Below are 18,314 nucleotides of genomic sequence, written 5' to 3'. Positions count from 1 at the left end.
TTTGGAAAACTTGAAGGGAAAAGAATGGATAACTGTCATGCTCTTTCTCCATCATGCAGGAGCACACATATGTGCACACACATGTACATACACACATTTCAAGTCATAGCCATTTATGACTGAGGCAGAAAGAATTTTAAATGTACACATTAATGCAAACATTATGGGGGAAGAGAAAGGAATAAGCATTTATTGAGCACCAACCGTGTGTCAGGCCCTGTGCTAAGCACTTTGTAAATATCTTATTTGAACCTCCCAGCAATTCTGCAAATGGATATGGTCATTATCTCCAATTCATTCTTGAGGAAATCGAGATAAACCAGAGTGAAGTGATTTACTTAGGGTCTCACAGCAAGGAAGTTTCTGAGGCTGGATCTGTGTTCAAGAATTCCTCATTCCAGGCTCAGGGCTCAAGGCACTACACCACCAGCTAGCTTATGTCGACAAAACAAAAACAAAAAAGCCTTCTGGATAAGTGCTGCTATCCATGAGTGGCGTAGAAGGTGTAGGAGCATAGAAGGATCCTTAAAATAGCGGATATTTCCAATGCATTTTCCAGTTTGGAGAGTACTTTTTCCCCACTATCTCTTTAGCTCCACAGCACAACTCTGTGAGAGCAAATTATATCGTGATTCCTTTTTTTGCTGCTTAGTAAGTAAACTGAGGCTTAGTGGAGAGGTTAAGTGACTTGTCCAGGGTCACACAGGGAAGTGGCTGAGGCAGGATTTCAAAGGCAGATCCTGCTGATTTGGGCTCCAGCAGAGAGAGAGAGAGAGAGAGAGAGAGAGAGAGAGAGAGAGGGAGTAGGTGGAGGGGAAGAAAGTGGAAGGGAAGAGAGGAAGGGGAGGCGAGGAGAGGAGAGGGTACCAGGACAAAAATATGAACAAGGGAAGAACATCTGTGTTAGCCAGTGGAAGAGAGAGATGGGAAGGAAATGGGAGTCAGGAAGAAGACTGGCTGAATCCAATGGAACAATTGGAGCAGGGAGCAACCAGGGGAACAAAAGCTCCTGAGTGGGCAGTGCTGGGTCAGTTTCATCCCAGGACTGAGCCTCCATCCCCTGCTGCTCCCCCTGTTGTCCGTATTCTTAACAACCTTCAGCCTGTCACCATGGGCCTTTCCCCAAAGACATGTATTTATATGTCAAGCCAGGTGGTAACCCCAGGGAACCTGAATTTCCTGACCTGTCCCAAATCTCCAGGTACAGGCCTGAAACAAGAACAAGAGGTCACAAATGGGCCACTGAACAACATTTTGGATTTCATTAACTCTTAGCTCTACAGGTGAAAGAGACATCAAGAGTCATCTAGTCATATCCTCCTTATTTTACAGATGAAGAAGCTGAGGCACAGGAAGGAAGGTGACTTGCCCAAGATTACATGGACGGTAGGCTTTGCACTCTCACTCCAGGCCCAGGGACCTATGCACTGCACTGGCTCCAACATCACCCTCTATGTGTTCACTTATTTCTATCATGACTGTCCCCTGTTCCCCACCCTACCCCTACATCCAGACTCTGGTAAAGCTAAAGAAGAAACAAAACCAGAAAGAAAAGCCAAATAAAGTTGAGAAGACAGACAGCTTCTGTGCTCTGAATATTGGAGATGAGCAGTTGCTCTATTGCCTTCCTGGGATACCTAAGCAAACTGAGATGCCCTAGGCCCTAGGGTGTTCCCATACCAAGGAATGAACATGGCTGCTCTGGTCTCATGTAGAGAGGTCAAGCCTATGGCATGTCCACTGTACTCTCCTGCTCAGAGAAGAACTGCCAGGGCTGGAGAAAATGGCCCTCAGGAAGGAAATGGCACAGACACTCAGATCCATCCACTGCCTCTGGCCTGGCTCCAGCAGCCCAGGAGTCTAGCCATGGAATACCACATTGCCCAGCTACTTACGTGACATTTACTAAACAGAGTTTAATGGTGGTGACATTTTAATCTAATTCATCAATTTAATAGTTTTCCTGAAAATGCTCCACTTACTCAGGCACTCTGGGTTTCTTTCCCATTCTCTAATAATTTTTGTTGTTCATTTTCTATTGAAGCAGGGATTCTTGAAACAGTGTGTTCAATTTCAAAGACTGTAACATCAGAAAAAGCATTATCATTAAAAGGCTCTTTAGATTAAGAAGTGGTAAGCAATTATCATTTTACAGGATTTTTTCCCCATTTGTCTCAATGACGGTTAATCATTGGGCCTAAGACAAGCATTCATGGGAATCCATGTCTATATGCCAGGGGTCATTTTTGGAAATGCAACTGTACATTATTATGAAGTTCCAATTTATAATGTGTATTCTTCCCTAAAAAAATCTTTAGTAGTGATCTCTTGCAACGACCATGACAAATACGGTCCGTCAGTCAAAGGGCTTTAGCCTCAGATCTTTCTACTAAGCCGGTAGAATATATCAAATAAAATGATGACTGAAGAATCCTAGATTGGCCCACGGGCATTGTGGGTGCTGACTTTCTAATTCCAGGAATGTACATTCAGAGAACTCTATTTGTACCTTCTTCTGAAGCTTGTGTAGGGCAGGAAAGGACCTCAGTACATAGCCCAGGTCTGGTATAAAGGGAGCATTTAAAATGTGCATTGGCTTTCCATGACTTAACTCTTACTCTCAGAGTTTGCAGCCTTGAGTATGTTCTTGAGACAATCTGTGATTTTTTTTCGATTGGGATTTCATTTTCTGTGTTCAGATGTTCTGGGCAGTTCTCTTCTGTGATCCTTAGGTTACTGCTATTTATTCTGTCCTTGAGATCCATATGTTTTGTTTTTTTCTGGTGAAATGGCCATAATTTCTTTTAATACTATTGTCCTTTTCTTCTCTTCTTCTAGGTTGACTTTTACTTCTGTGCATTTACATTTCTTCTCTTTCATTCTCTCTTTTGTTTCTTTGGTGAAGTTTGAAATTACAAATAAGATTTTCTATTCTACTTATTATTTTTGCTGGACAAGACATAAATTCTGCCCTCATTTTCAATTTTCTTTTTAACCACCAAGGGACAGTATGCTGTAGGTCCAAGTTCTTCTCAAATTCCGCAGGGTTGTCTATCTCATCAAGAGCTGAGTTATTTTCCTTAATTTTGCAATATTTCTATTCATACATGCCTGACCTCATTTACTAGATCTGAAGGACCAATTTCCTTCTGTTGTGACTGCTTTTCCTTCTAGTTTACCTGCTAATGTTCAAGGTCTTTGAGATCTGTTTTTCCCAGAGTCTTTGGCACTTTCAGTCCCCCTCCCCCATCCACACACACAAACCTTGCTTATTTCCCTAATCATTCACTACTTGAGTCTTTCTCCTCTGAATGTTGTTCCCTTGGGGACTGGGTCCCAAAGGGTATTAGGCTTATCTCACATTGGGAAAGTCATGGTTCACCAGCCTAAATCTCGGCTCCATCTTACATTTAGCGTATCAGAACTGGCTCCAGATGGATGCTTTGTGCAATTCTGCATAGCTGCCCACATGCAGAGTGTCCCATCATAGTAACCTGTCCTACTCCTTCTTTTCCTTCGTTCTCTCTCCCAGCACCATCAGTTCAGAGCCTACTTTCCCTGGCACCAGTAGTTCAATACTTCACAACAGTAGTGCTTCCAGGTTGTAGCCCCCAGAAGGCTTTTGCTCCTGAAGGCCTTGCTCTCGAAGGCCAAGATGCTTATTGAAGCAAATTTCTGCAGCCTGAAGCTGGGATCTCAATGGCACTGGAAAATCAGAGGAGGAATGGGGTGTAGGGGTAAGTTTTGATGTAAACCTGTGTTGTGTCCTCAGATTTTCTAGTGCAGCCTTACTACTGGTGCTGTCAGAGATGGGGTGCTGAGTAAACTCAGGGTCCCTGAACTTTAGCTCTGGGGTAATTTTTTAAAACTTCTTTTAGATTCTGGATGTTTTAGACCATGGGAAGAGCATATATTGCTTTATCTTTGGCACATAAATTTTGTTTTAAAGAGGTTTGAGAGATTGTGAGAATTAGAAAAAAAAATCTAGTCCACTGTCTTGTGGCGCTGACCCTCACTTTCTTTTTTTAAAATAATATTTTATTTTTTCGCCAATCACACATAAAATACTTTTTAAAAAATATTCATTGCATTTTAAACATTTTGAGCTTCTAATTATATCTGTCCCTTTCTTCTTCCCCTCCATAAACCATTGGATATAGGTTATACATGTGCAATCATGTAAAATATTTCCATATTAGTCATTTTGTGCAAACTGGAAAAGAAAGAAAGAAGAAGGAAGGAAGGAAGGAAGGAAGGAAGCAAATAGGAAGGAAGGATGGAAGGAAGGAAAGAAGGAAGAGAGGGAGGGAGGGAGAGAGAAGGGAAGAAGGGAAAGAAAGAAAGAGAAGAGGAAAGGAAGAAAGAGACAAAAAGAAAAAGAGAAAGAAAGAGAAGGAAAGAAAGAGAAAGAAAGAAAGAGAAGGAAAGAGAGAGAAAATAATATGTTCTTTTTCTGGAGGTGGACAGCATTTTTCATCATGAGTCCTTTGGGATTGTCTTGGATTATTGTGTGGATGAAAATAGGTAAGTCGCTCACAATTCTTCATTGCTCTGGTTGTGACTGTGTACAACGTTCTCTTGGTTTTGCTCCTTTCACTTTGCATCCGTTCATTCCAATCCTTCTTGTTTAAAACTTTTTTATTTATAGAATAGAACAAGCATTTCCATAACATAATAATAATAATAGTAATAATAATATGATTGCATGTGAAACTGCAAATCTAACATACACTACTTCCCATTCCTTTACATATATTATAACGTTATCGTGTAAATTTCTCTTCTTTTCCCTTCCCCTGCCACAGAGATGGCTACCATTAGACACAAGAGTGTGTGTGTGTGTGTAAAATCTTTTTTTTTCTCTTGGAGAAAGCATGTTTAATTTTTTTTTTGGCCTGAAATACACAATTAAGAGGATAAGTATTACCTTGAACTTTATGGGCATTTAGGGAGAGCTTACATATGTTGTGACAGTCTTTCAAAATAAAAATTTTAACGAACAAATGCAAGCTGGACACCATTGTTTGACATTCTTTTTAGGTCCCCACTGATTTGAGGTAGAAATAGTATTTCATATGCAGACAAATATGTTTCATTCCTTAATAAGGTTAAATATTATTCAATATTCTGATACCTAGGAGAAACTTGAGCTGGTCACCACTCATGACACTTGGCTACTTATTCAGCATATCATTCTATGATAAATAAATGAATGCCAAGGAAATTTTCAACAGTGACAGTTTACACTTTCCTTTGGCACTGGTTACCACCAATATCTTCAAACAAGTTCTCTCTAAGCAAATGACAAAAAAGAGTGTTTCTGCCTTAAATTATCCAGGACTCTGTATGTGTGTGTGTATGTGTGTGTGTGTGTTTGTGTGTGTGATATGTAGACACACATATCTGTCTATGTAAATATATAAATATGTGTGTGTGTGTATACTAAAGGAATCCTTGTGATAGTGTTTTCAACATTCTTCTACCCCCACCCCCACATCTCTTAATCTGCACCTAGGTAGTGATTCACATTCTCTGCTCTGAGCACCCTTTCCCCCACCCCGTGACAATTTCACTTTCTAGAATCCCCAAATCTGGGCCTTGTAATAGGTAGGAATCTAACCCATCATTCAGTAGCAATGCTAACCTACTTTAATGGTCTTTGTCACTTAGCAACAAGCAGCATTTTTATTTTTTTTTTGGTATAAGTGATAGTTTCATTATTGTTTCTTATTATTTATTGTTATTGTTACTTTATTGGCATCCACTCTGTTAATAACTTCCGGGAGCCTTCTACTGCATTCGTTTTCTTAAAAAAAAATATTTATTTAATTTATTTAACATACTTAGTTTTCAGCATCGATTTTCACATGAGTTTGAATTACAAATTTTCTCCCATTTCTTCCCTCCCGCCCACTCCAAGATGGCATATATTCTGGTTGCCCTGTTCCCCAGTCAGCCCTCCCTTCTGTCACCCCACTCCCACCCATCCCCTTTTCCCTTACTTTCTTGTAGGACAAGATAAATTTCTATGCCCCATTGCCTCTGTATCTTATTTCCTATTTGCAAGCAAAAACTTTTTTTTTGTTTTTGAAGGTCTGTTTTTAAAACTTTCAGTTCCAAATTCTATCCCCTCTTCCCTCCCCACCCACCCTCCCTAAGAAGGCAGCTAATTCAACATAGGCCACATGCATATCATTATGTGAAACCCTTCCACAATACTCATGTTGTGAAAGACGAACTATATTTTGCTTCTTCCTAACCTATTCCCCTTTATTGAGTTTTCTCCCTTGACCCTACCCCTTTTCAAAAGTATTTGTTTGTGATTACCTCCTCCCCCTATCTGCCTTCCCTTCTATCATACCCCCTTTTTATCTTCTTCCTCCTTTTTTCCTGTGGGGTAAGATACCCAATTGAGTGTGTATGGTATTCCCTCCTCAGGTCCAATCTGATGAGAGCAAGATTCACTCATTCCCCCTCACCTGCCCCCTCTTCCCTTCCTACAAAACTTCTTCTTCTTGCCACTTTTATGTGAGATAATTTACCCCATTCAATCTCTCCCTTTCTCCCTCTCTCAAAATATTCCTCTCTTATCCCTTAATTTGATTTTATTTCTTTTAGATATCTTCCCTTCATCTTATACTCACCCTGTGCTCTTTGTCGACATATATATATATATATATATATATATATATATATATATATACACACACACACACATCCATGATATATACATATATATAGATAAATAAATATATATATATACATACATATATATACACATATATATATACACATATATATATACATACATACATATATATTTATATATACATATAAATATTCCCTTCAGTTACCCTAATACTGAGGTCTTATGAATCATATACATCATCTTTCCATGTAGGAATGTAAACAAAACAGTTCAACTTTAGGAAGTCCCTCATGATTTCTCTTTCTTGGTTACCTTTTCATGCTTCTTTGGATTCTTGTGTTTGAAAGTCAAATTTTCTTTTCACATCTGGTCTTTTCACTGAGAAAGTTTGAAACTCCTCTATTTTATTTAAAATCCATATTTTGCCTTGGAGCATGATACTCAATTTTGCTGGGTGGTGATTCTTGGTTTTAATCCATTGACCTCTGGAATATCATATTCCAAGCCCTTCTATCCCTTAATGTAGAAGCTGTTAGATCTTGTGATATTCTGATTGTTTTTCCACAATACTCAAATTATTTCTGGCTGCTTCCAGCATTTTCTCCTTGATCTGGGAGCTCTGGAATTTGGCAACAATATTCCTAATTTTCTTTTGGGGATCTTTTTGAGGAGGTGATCTGTGGATTCTTTCAATTTCTATTTTACCCTCTGGCTCTAGAATATCAGGGCAATTCTCCTTGATAATTTCTTTTTTTTCTCTTTGTTGAATTATTTGTTGTTTATTCAGTATTTAGGGTTAGTATGACACTTGAGGAATTAATTGCATCATTGTACATATACAGATCTTTTTATATAATATGGAAATTTACATCTATTGATATATTATATATATATATATATATATATATATATATATATATATATATATATATATATATACAGAGAGAGAGAGAGAGAGAGAGAGAGAGAGAGAGAGAAAATCATGTCCTCTGGAAAGGTGATACATAATGCCATGTTGTAGAGCCCTAATGAAGGGAGGCACAAATTAATCAATGCATCAATAAAGAATTACTACTGTGTGGTGTCTTGTATCCAGGAGTATTGTCTTCTGGACCTATGGCAATCTATAGCACCTACATACATGGCAGGTAGTTCATATACCTGTGGGGTGCTGGCTCTGCTTGATGCCAACTACTGAGACTATACAAGTGACATCCAGCATCAGATGCAAACAACAACAGGGTTTAACAAATAGTAGTCACACTGTACTATTCCCCATTTCTTTTTTTTTTATAAATTTCTTTATTTATTTTTAGTTTACCACACACAGTTCTACATAGTCTTGAGTTCCAGTTTTTCTCCCCTCCCTCCCCCATCCCTCCCCAGGACGGCATGAAGTCTCATATAACTGTCATGTATAACTTCGCATTGAATTAATTTATGCACTTCTCAAGTCATGGAGAAGAACCTTGACCAATGGAATGAATCATGAGAAAGATGAAACAGAACTAAAAAAAAAAAAAAAAACCAAAAACAAAAACAAAAGAGAAGCAGAAAAGGCAAGCATGTAGTGTGCCTCAGTCTGTATTCAAACTTCGCAGTTCTTTGTCTCGATGAAGATAGCATTCTCCATCGTGAGTCCCCTGGAGTTGTCCTTGTCCCTTAGGTTGCTGAGAAAAGTGCAGTATGTCAGGGTTGGTCCTCACGGAATCCATATATCTGTGGCTGTGCACAACGTTCTCCTGGCTCTGCTCCGTTCACTCAGCATTATGTCGTGTAGGTTTTTCCAGGTTGTTATGAAGTCTGCATCATCCCCATTTCTTATGGCACAATAGTATTCCATCACCTTCATATACCACAGCTTGTTCAGCCATTCCCCAATTCATGGGCATCCCTTTGATTTCCAATTCTTGGCTACCACAAAAAGAGCTGCTATAAATATTCTTGTACATATGGGTTCTTTTCCCGCTTGCGTGATTTCTTTGGGATACAACCCTAGAAGTGGTATTGCTGGGTCAAAGGGTATGAACATTTTATAGCCCTTTCGGCATAGTTCCAAACCGCCCTCCAAAATGGCTGGATCAGCTCACAACTCCACCAGCAATGCAACAATGTTCCAATTTCCCCACATCCTTTCCAGCATTTATCATTCTCCTGATTTGTTATTTTAGCCAATCTGACAGGAGAGATGTGGTATCTAAGAGTTGTTTTGATTTGCATTTCTCTAATCAGCAGCGATCCAGAGCATTTTTCCATATGCCTGTAGATAGCTTTAATTTCTTCCTCTGAAAACTGCCTGTTCATATCCTTTGACCATTTCTCAATTGGGGAATGGCTTGTATTCCTATATATTTGGCTCAGCTCCCTGTATATTTTAGAGATGAGGCCTTTATCAGAGATACTAGTTGCAAAGATTTTCTCCCAATTTTCTGCTTCCCTCCTAATTCTTGTTGCATTGGCTTTTTTTGTACAAAAACATTTCAATTTGACATAATCAAAATTATCCATCTTGCATTTTGTAATGCTCTCTATCTCTCGTTGGGTCATGAATTCTTTACTTTTCCACAAATCCGATAAGTAAACTATTCCTTGCTTTCCCAAATTACTTAGAGTATCAACTTTTACTCCTAAATCATGAACCCATTTTGACTTTATTTTGGTATATGGTGTAAGATATTGGTCTATGCCCAGTTTTTGCCCTACCATTTTCCAATTTTCCCAACAGTTTTTGTGAAATAGTGAATTATTAGCCCAGAAACTGGCCTCTTTGGGTTTATCAAAGAGTAGATTGCTAAACTTGTTGATTTCACCTACTTGTGTACGTATCCTATTCCACTGATCCACACCCCTGTTTCTTAACCAGTACCAGGCAGTTTTGATGACTGCTGCTGTGTAGTACAGTTTAATATCTGGTGTGGCTAAGCGACCATCTCTAGCATATCTTTTCATTAATATCCTAGATACTCTAGACCTCTTGTTTATCCAAATGAATTTTGTTATTATTTTGTCCAGCTCAGTAAAATAATATTTTGGTAGTTCGATTGGTATGGCACTGAATAGATAATTTTAGGTAGAATTGTCATTTTTATTATATTAGCTCGGCCTAACCATGAGCAACTGATATTTCTCCATTTATTTAGATCTGATTTTATTCACATGAAAAGTGTTTCATAGTTATGTTCATATAGGCCCTGGGTTTGTCTTGGCAAATAGACTCCCAAATATTTTATAGTGCCTTCAGTAACTTTGAATGGAATTTCTCTTTCTATCTCTTGCTGTTGGGCTTTGTCAGTAATGTATAGGAATGCTGAGGATTTATGTGGGTTTATTTTATATCCTGCAACTTTGCTAAAGTTGTTTATTATTTCAAGTAGTTTTTTACTTGATTCTCTAGGATTCTCTAGATAAATCATCATATCATCTGCAAAAAGTGATAATTTAGTTTCTTCTTTTCCTATTCTAATTCCTTCAATTTCTTTTTCTTCTCTTATTGCTACAGCTAATGTTTCTAGTACCAAATTGAATAATAGGGGTGATAATAGACATCCTTGTTTCACCCCTGATCTTATTGGGAATGCATCTAGTTTATCCCCATTACAAATAATGCTTGTTGATGGTTTTAGGTACATGCTATTTATAATTTTGAGGAAGGTTCCACTTATTCCTATGCTTGCTAGTGTTTTTAATAGGAATGGGTGTTGTACTTTGTCAAAGGCTTTTTCTGCGTCTATTGAGATGATCATATGGTTTCTGCTAGTTTTGTTGTTGATATGGTCAATTATGCTAATAGTTTTCCTAATATTGAACCAGCCTTGCATTACTGGAATAAATCCTACCTGGTCATAGTGTATTACTCTCATAATGAGTTGCTGCAATCTTTTTGCTAATATTTTATTTAAAATTTTTGCATCAATATTCATTACGAGAAATTGGTCTATAATTTTCTTTCTCTGTTTTAACTCTACCTGGTTTGGGTATTAGTACCATATTTGTGTCATAAAAAGAATTTGGTAGGACTCCTTCTTCACCTATTTTCCCAAATAGTCTACAAAGTATTGGAATTAGTTGTTCTTTAAATGTTTGATAGAATTCACATGTAAAACCATCTGGCCCTGGAGATTTTTTCCTAGGGAGTTCGTTGATGGCCTGCTCAATTTCTTTTTCTGATATGGGGTCATTAAGAAATTTCACTTCCTTTTCTGTTAACCTTGGCAATTTATGCTTTTGTAGATATTCATCCATATCTCTAAGGTTGTCAAATTTATGGGCATTCAGTTGGGCAAAATAATTCCTAATTATTGTTTTGATTTCCTCTTCATTAGAGGTGACCTCACCCTTTTCATGTTTTATACTGGTAATTTGATTTTCTTCTTTCTTTTTTTTAATCAAATTGGCCAAAGGTTTGTCAATTTTATTGGTTTTTTTCATAAAACCAGCTCTTTGTTTTATTTATTAATTCAATAGTTTTCTTGGTTTCAATTTTATTAATCTCTCCTTTGATTTTCAGTATTTCTAATTTGGTATTTAATTGGGGGTTTTCAATTTGCTCTTTTTCTAGCTTTTTTAGCTGTATGCCCAGATCATTGATCTCCTCTTTCCCTATTTTATTCATGTAGGCATTTAGAGATATAAAACTTCCCCTAAGAACTGCTTTTGCTGCATCCCATAAGTTTTGGTATGTTGTTTCATTATTGTCATTCTCTTGAATGAAATTATTAATTGTTTCTCTGATTTGTTCTTTGGCCCACTCACTCTTTAGAATTAAATTATTTAGTTTCCAATTAGTTTTTAGCTTATTTTTCCATGGTACTTTATTAAAAATGATTCTTATTGCATCATGATCTGAAAAGGATGCATTGACTACTTCTGCTTTTCTGCACTGGATTGTGAGGTTTTATGCCCTATTACATGGTCATTTTTGAGTATGTGCCATGTACTTTTGAGAAGAAAGTAATCCCTTTTTATCCCCATTCAGTTTTCTCCAAAGGTCTATCATATGTGCCTTTTCTAAAATTCTGTTTATCTCCTTAACTATTTTCTTATTTACTTTGAGGTTAGATTTATCAAGTTCAGAAAGGGGGAGGTTGAGGTCTCCCAATATTATAGTTTTGCTGTCTATTTCTTCCTGTAACTCCCTTAACCTCTCCTCTATGAATTTGTAGGCCTTACCACTTGGTGCATATATGTTAAGCAATGATATTGCTTCATTGTTTATGGTGCCTTTTAGCAGGATATAATGTCCTTCCTTATCTCTTTTAATTGAATGTATCTTTACTTTTGCTTTGTCTGAGATTAGGATTGCTACACCTGCTTTTATTACTTTAGCTGAGGCACAATATATTTTACTCCAGCCTTTTACCTTAACCCTATGTGTATCCCCCTGTTTCAGATGCGTTTCTTGTAAACAGCATATTGTAGGATTATGGTTTTTAATCCATTCTGATATCTGATTCTGTTTTGTGAGAATGTTCATCCCCCGCATGTTCAGGGTTATGATTTCTATCTGTGTCTTTTTCTCCATCCTAATTCCCCCTGTTTATGCTTTTATTTCTCCCTTTCCCCTTTTCCTCCTCAACAAAGTTTTGCTTTTGACCGCCGCTTTCCTCAGTTATCCCTCCCTCTTTATTCCCCTCCCTTATCTTACCGTTACCCACTTGCTACTTCTCCTCTTCCTTCTGCCCTCCCCCCTCCCTTTTTCCCCCCTTTCCCTCCCACTTCCCGTAGGACAAGTTAGATTTCTAAACTTATCAGAGTATGTTATTCCCTTCTTGAACTAGATCAGATGACAGTAAAGCTCAAATACTGCTCTTCTCCCTCCCTTCTTTCCCTCTACTATAATATGTTTTTTTTTCCACTTCCTTTGGTGTAATTTACCCTTTTCTACTACCTCCTTACCACTTCCCTCATAGCCCTCCCTTTATATCTCTTATTTATATTTTATATCTTTACATCAGTTAATTTATACAGGCATTCACAACCTATGTATATCCCTTTCATTTGTCATAATAGTTGTACCATTCACAAGAATGACTTATATATGTATATGTATGTATGTATATATATATGTATATATATATATATATATACATATATATATATACATACATACATACATAAAAAACATACATAAGATGATATAATCCCACATAAAGATGTAAACAACCTAAGCTTATTGGTTAATGAGGTTTGTGGGGTTTTTCCCCCTGGTTACCTTTTTATGTCTCTCTTGAGGTTTGTATTTGGAGATCAAATTTTCCATTGAGTTCTGGCCTTTTCATCAGGAAGGTCTGGAATTCCCCTATTTCATTGAATGTCCATCGCCTTGCCTGGAAAATTATGCTTAGTTTTGCTGGGTAGTTGATCCTTGGTTGTAGTCCCAGCTCCTTTGCCCTTCGGAATATCATATTCCAATTTCTCCTGTCTTTTAATGTGGAAGCTGAGAGATCCTGCGTGATCCTGACTGTAGTTCCACGATATTTGAATTGCTTCTTTTTGGCTGCTTGCAGTATTTTCTCCTTGAGTTTATAGCTCTGAAATTTGGCTATAATATTTCTTGGTGTTTTCAGTTTGGGATCTCTTTCAGGGGGTGATCGGTGAATTCTTTCAATGACTATTTTGCCCTCTGGTTCTAGGACCTCTGGGCAGTTGTCTTTGATAATTTCTTCGAAGATACTGTCAAGGATCCTTTTTTCATCGTGGATTTCAGGTAGACCAATAACTCTCAAATTGTCTCTCCTGGATCTATTTTCCAGGTCAGTGGTTTTGCCAATCAGATATTTCACATTTTTTTCTATTTTTTCATTCTTTATGTTTTGTTTTATTACTTCTTGATGCCTCATAGATTCATTAGCTTCCACTTGCTGAAGTCTAATTTTAAATGAGTTAGGGTTTACATTTTGCTTTTGAGCCTCCATTTTCAATTGGTTGATTTCGCCTCTCAGGGTGTCCTTTTCTCTCTCTAGATTCTGAATCTCCGTAGCCATTTCGCCAATCTTATTCTTTAGGGACTTGATTTCTTCAGTGGATTTTTTCTCCCTTTTTTCCATTTTTTCCATATTTTCTTTTAGCTCCCTAATTTGGTTTTTAAAATCCTCCTTTAGCTCTTCCAGCAGTGCTTTTTGGGATGGAGACCAGTTCATATTAGCTTTTGAGGTATCTGATGTATCTACTGTGTCATTGCCGTCCTCCTCCATATCAATATTTTGAACCTGCCTGTCTCCATAAAAAGAATCTATTGTCCTCGGTTTTTTTGTATTCTTCTTCATGTTTGTTGTTTTCCCTTTTCCTGGCGTTACAACGAATTTCTATCTTTGGGCTCCCTGTCCCAGCTTTCTTATTCTGGTTGTTGTGAGTCTAGAATTATAACCTTCAGTTTCCTGAGGTGTGGGGGAGGGGTCTGGCTCCCTGGCCTCTCACTCCCTGTTGGTGCTCTCCAGCACTTGCTTTTCAGCAATGGTCTCAGCTGTTTGTTGTTTGAGCTGATGTCTGGCACTTCCCCTGGGGGAGCAAGGTGATGTCTGGGCTCCCGGTGTTGACCCCTGCCGACTCTGCGGGACTAATGAACTTCTAGTATTTGTCCTGTGAGGCCCCACTACTCTCCTCTGTTTCAGTTCTCTTTTTTTTTTTTCCCCGAGGAATTCTCTGGGTGGGGAGGGGAGGGATTAGAGTCGTTTACCTGGAGATTGAGTCTTCCGGAAGTTCAAGAAGCCGAGTTCCTGGGTTTTTCAAGCGTCAGGAGTGGGTGTTTTCACGGCCGGTGGCGTTGTGCTGCCTCTCGTCGCTCCCACAGACTGCCGTACTGTGTTGGGAGTCCTGGGGATCTCTGCCGGTTCCGGGCGCCCAGCTTTCTCCCAGCCCATCTCCCACGTGGATTTCTTGGCCAGCCGCTTCCGCCTTGGTCTGGAGCAGCTCTGCACCGAGCACTCTCCGAGCCTGCAGGTTCGTTCCTCCGGCCTTTCAGACTCTCCCGGCTCGGAAATTTGCCCCACGCAGACTGCTCGCAGTTTCTGACTCTCTCAAATCTGCTCAAATTCACTTTTTTATAGGAATCTGACAGACCTTGTGAGAGAGCTCCAGTAAGATGCTGCTTTCATGCGGCCATCTTGGCTCCGCCCCCCTATTCCCCATTTCTAACTTTAGGAAAAGACTAGAGTGTGTTCATGGGTTTTACATTTCTGGTGTTCAACCACTAATCAGAGGAAAGATTTGACCTATTTGAAAAGCGCGTCATATATAACCCCTCAAAGACTGTCATGTTCTCTCTCGATGGCGGCACATTAAAAGGTTTTAAAATTGCAGCTCCTTCTGGATTCCCCAAAGAGTATCTGCGCTCTTCTTTAAATGGCTCTCCTTCTCCGGATTCAGGTTTACCTTCATCACATCTGAAATGCCATTCTGCCCCAAGATACATGGGACACTAAGGAAGACATCCTCATTAATACCATATAGTCCCTTAATCATGGTGGAAATAGGATGCACTCTCCTAAGATTCTTCATAATGCTTTCTGCCAGATCTGCCACAGACAAGCCAATGGCCCAGGAAGTGTAGCCATTCAGCTTGATCACCTCATAAGCACTTTCAACCACCTGTTTATGAACATCCTTCCAATTCTCTGAATCAGCATCAGTTCCTAAAGAAGGATGAAGATTCTTCAGAGACACACCAACAACATTGACACCACTCCATGCAGGAACACTGGAGTATCCATGTTCCCCAAGGACCCATCCATGACAACTTGAAGAATGGACACCAAGTCTCTCCCCCATTAGGTAATAGAAACAGACAGAATCCAGATTACAACCACTTCCAATAACTCAATTTTTAGGAAAGTCACTTAGCTTCCAGGCCACGTATGTCAAAAATATCCACTGGATTGGACATAATAAGCAGCTTCCAATTAGGGCTGTATTTAATAATATTGTGAATGATGAATTTAAACATATTCACATTACATTGGACCAAATTAAGATGACGTTCTCCCTCCTGTTGACGTGCCCCAGCCATAACAATGACCAGTTTTGAGTGTGCAGTCACACTGTAGTCTTTGCCAGAAACAGTCTTTGGAGTTTGGAGGAAAAGGCTGTCATATTGGAGATCCATCATCTCTCCCTTTAGTTTGTCTTCTATTACATCAACTAGCGCAAGTTCATTAGCCAAATCCTTTGTTAAAATACTAATGGCACATGCCATGACAACTGCACCAACCCCAACAGCAGTGATCTTGCTCTGGGGAACCTGTTCTTCCTTTAGGACATTCAAAATCAGCTGATCCTTGACAGTAGATGCCATTTTAGGGGATTTCTGGGGAGATATCCAAAGTCAAACCGAGGTTGCTGGTTAGGCTATGAAAGTTCTGAGTTAGGTGTGAGACTGCCGCTCCCAGACTCGCACCCTCCTTGAGAATTTCTTGAAAGATGATATCTAGGCTCTTTTTTTGATCATGACTTTCAGGTAGTCCAACAATTTTTAAGTTATCTCTCTCCTGGATCTATTTTCCAAGCCAGTGGTTTTTGCAATGTGATATTTTACATTGTCTTCCACCTTTACATTCCTTTGGTCCTGTTTTATATTATTTTGATTTCTCATAAAGTCACTAGCTTACACTTGCTCCAATCTATTTTTAAGGTGGTATTTTATTCAGTGTTCTTTGGGACCTCCTTTTCCATTGGGCTAATTCTGCCTTTCAAGGCATTCTTCTCTTCATTGGCTTTTTGGAGCTCTTTTGCCATGTGAGTTAGCCTATTTTTTAAGGTTTTATTTTCTTCAATATTTTTTTCAGGATCTTTTTGGGTCTCCTGTAGCAAGTCATTGATTTCTTTTTCATGGTTTTCTTGCATCATTCCCATTTCTTTTCCCAATTTTTCCTCTACTTCTCTAACTTGCTTTTCCAACTGCTTTTTGAGCTCTTCCATGGCCTGAGACCAGTTCGTGTTTTCCTTGGAGGCTTTTGATGTAGGATCTTTGACTTTGTTGACTTCTTCTTGCTGTATGTTTTGGTCTTCTTTGTCACCAAAGAAAGATTCCAAAATCTGTGTCTCAATCTGACTCTGTTTTTGCTGCCTGGCCATGTTCCCAGCCAACTTACTTGACCCTTGAGTTTTTCCTCGGGGTATGACTGCTTGTAGAGTAAAGAGTACTTTGTTCCAAGCTTGAGGGAATGCACTGCTGTTTTCAGAGCTATTTCTATACAGCCAGCTCTGCCACACCAGTGCTACACCTCCCCCAAGAACCACCAATCTGGACCTCACTCAGATCTTTAGCAGGCTCTGCACTCTGGCTCTGATCTGCCACTTAATTCCTCCCACCAGGTTGGCCTGAGGCCAGAAGCAACTGTAGTTCTCTAGCTGCACCACTCCCGCTGCTCCTGGGGTAGTGGCCAAACCATGAACTCCTTTCGCTCTGTCCCCCCACAGCTTTTCTGACTAACCTTCTCTGTTGTCTTTGGTGTTTATGGGTTGAGAAGTCTGGTAACTGCCACAGCTCACTGATTCAGAGTGCTAGGGCCTTTTCCCCCTGGCTCCCGGGTGTGGTTGATCCTGCCACCACCCATGCTGGGTTCTGCTTCACTCTGCTCCCAGCTCCTTGTAGGACAGACCTTACCTGGAGGCCATCCAGGCTATCCTGGGCTGGAGCCCTGTTTCCCTCTGCTATTTTGTGGGTTCTGCAGTTCTTCTCTGTTGCCTTTGGTGTTTGTGGGTTGAGATGTCTGTTAACTGTCACAGCTCACTGATTCAGGGCAGTAGGGCCTTTTCAGCCCAGCTCCTAGGTCTGGTTGGTGCTGCCACCACCCACGCTGGGTTCTGCTTCACTCTGTTCCCAGTTCTATGCATGATAGACCTCACCCAGCGACCATCCAGGTTGTCCTGGGCTGGAGCCCTGCTTCCCTCTGCTATTTTGTGGGTTCTGCAGTTCTAGAATTTGTTTAGAGCCATTTTTATAGGTTTTTGGAAGGACTTGTTGGGGAGCTCACAGAAGTCCCTGCTTTCCAGCCACCATCTTGGCTCTTCTCCCATAAAATCTTTCTATATGCATTCTATCAGTTTGTTTATTTGTTTGTTTGTTCTTGTGAATACAGATAGTGTCTTCCTTCATACATCCATTGATATTCTTGCCTTTTCATTCCTCCAGAATCTGGAGACAATGGAAATCTCTACTTTATTCTTCCATCTACCCAGATTTTATCCCCACATAAGTCTTTATAGGGTTTTCTGAAATCACCCTGATTGTCATTTCTTGTACTATTATAATATTCCACCACAAATATATGCCACAGCTTGTTTTGCTATTCCCCAGTTGATAGTCATCCTCTAGATTTCCCATTCTTTGTGACCACAAAAAGAGATGATCTATCTATCTATCTATCTATCTATCTATCTATCTATATCTATCTATCTATATATATATATATATAAATATTATATGTGTGTAATGTATGTATATGTGTGTATGTGTATGTATATGTACATGTATATGTATATGTTTTTGTGTGTGTTACAAATAGGCTCCTTTCCCTTTTTTATGATCTATTTGGAATACAGACCTAGTAGTGATATTTCTAGATCAAGGGTTGCCCTTTGGGCATACTTCCAAATTGCTTTCCAGAATGGTTGGATCTATTCACAGCTCCACCAACACTGTACTAGTGTTACAGTTTTCCCATATCTC

At 39.2% G+C, this 18,314-nt stretch overlaps 1 pseudogene; it reads right to left on the bottom strand.

The window, feature by feature from the left end:
• Positions 1–14,919: 14,919 nt before the first annotated feature.
• Positions 14,920–15,938, bottom strand: LOC118851534 (annotated as a pseudogene).
• Between the last annotated feature and the right edge of the window lie 2,376 nt (positions 15,939–18,314).

Source organism: Trichosurus vulpecula, chromosome 5 (assembly GCF_011100635.1).
Source record: "Trichosurus vulpecula isolate mTriVul1 chromosome 5, mTriVul1.pri, whole genome shotgun sequence".
Taxonomy (NCBI): Eukaryota; Metazoa; Chordata; class Mammalia; order Diprotodontia; family Phalangeridae; genus Trichosurus; species Trichosurus vulpecula.
Note: the sequence above shows the minus strand (reverse complement) of the source record. Positions and strands in the feature narration are given on the sequence as shown.